This window comes from Malus sylvestris, chromosome 3 (assembly GCF_916048215.2).
Source record: "Malus sylvestris chromosome 3, drMalSylv7.2, whole genome shotgun sequence".
Classification (NCBI taxonomy): Eukaryota; Viridiplantae; Streptophyta; class Magnoliopsida; order Rosales; family Rosaceae; genus Malus; species Malus sylvestris.
Window position 1 is genome coordinate 8,453,403 of NC_062262.1, and position 1,404 is coordinate 8,454,806.

At 42.9% G+C, this 1,404-nt stretch overlaps 1 pseudogene; it reads right to left on the reverse strand.

Annotated features, from left to right (window-relative positions):
* Positions 1-254: 254 nt before the first annotated feature.
* On the reverse strand, positions 255-1,168 carry LOC126616931 (uncharacterized; annotated as a pseudogene).
* Between the last annotated feature and the right edge of the window lie 236 nt (positions 1,169-1,404).

Here is a 1,404-nt window from a genome sequence, read left to right on the forward strand (position 1 = left end):
CTCTCTTTGGTGGAAAAAATGTGTATTCTGATTGCCTTTCTTAATCCATAGTGCCCGAGAATGCTGTCGCCAATATTTCTCCTCTTGTCCTAGTAAAAGATCTAGCTGTAGTAGTAAAGATTCCCGCTCAACGATTACTCCTTCATTAAGCGGCTGAGCTATAATGAAGCCTAATTTTTGTCTAATCTTAGCAATCTCTTCATGTCTACCTCGGAAAACCTCTTGGTTCCATTTGACCAACGACAATTGGTAACTCAGATCTTACTGACCACCCGATACATTGGTACCCCCGTGGTTGGTTGATTCCATGTGTCTCGAATGATACTTTCACACTTCTCATGCTCTGCCCAAAAGTTCTCAAATCGAAAAGGCATATGGCGTCGCCTTCCCTGATTGGGAATTCCTTCTAGTTCAATCAGCAATGTTATATGATCTGATTTTGATGGATCCAAGTGAGATACCCATGCACAATTGAACATATTCTTCCAATCATTATTCGCTAGAGCCCTGTCGAGGCATTCTTTTATACCTCCCAACCTGGTAGTTATCCATGTAAATGGGATACCCACGAACCCCAAATCATGGAGGTGGCAGTCTCCCAAATCATGGATTGTGTAGGATTTAACCCTCGGGCATGGGACCGAGAAGCAAGTAATAAGAGGTTTTGAGGCGTCAAAGTCCACTCGAAGGTGCAAAAATCCCCTAAATCCAACTTCCATTGGGTCCTCAACTTCAAGAAAGGCCCCTATTTTGGCCCCAAATCTTCTGGCGTTCTTCTTGGTACAATAATTCCTTGGTATCCCATGTGCTTGTATCCAAAAAATTGCCTAGTCTGCTTCAATATCGTCTAATGAATGAAACGATGGCCAAAGTTTAACCGAGAATGTGTAGTCCCTGATGAACCAGGGGTTGCCTTTAAGTATCTTTCTTGCCACAGCTTCATCCCCAACAGTGATGGCATACACATTTGCTTTGGCCCGTTGGACTCTGACCACTCCCATTTTGTTCCACGCTGAACGAAACACTTCTTCACCACCGTTTAGGATGATTCATTGTCAGCAATTAACCTTCCTACTAGGTGAATGTTGTTGTTAAATATTTCTTCCAAGTTGAGACTATCCTCAAATGTAATATTGAGATAGTCTAGCATCTCCTCCTCGTGATCCATTGGTATGGGTGATAAAAGAGGGTTTCACCTTAGCAAGAGAAAAGAGAAGCTCACAGCACTCGGTGCCAGAGCAGCAAGAGAACTCACAGCAGTGTTGTCGAAGCTAGTATTCTTAAGAGATGTGGGTTGTCTAATTTTGTTGAATGCCTTGCATATATGGACTTCTAAATCACCACTGTCTTACCACTCAGGACTACGATCTGGTGGTATTACTCTTCACCTCTTCACTTGGAAGT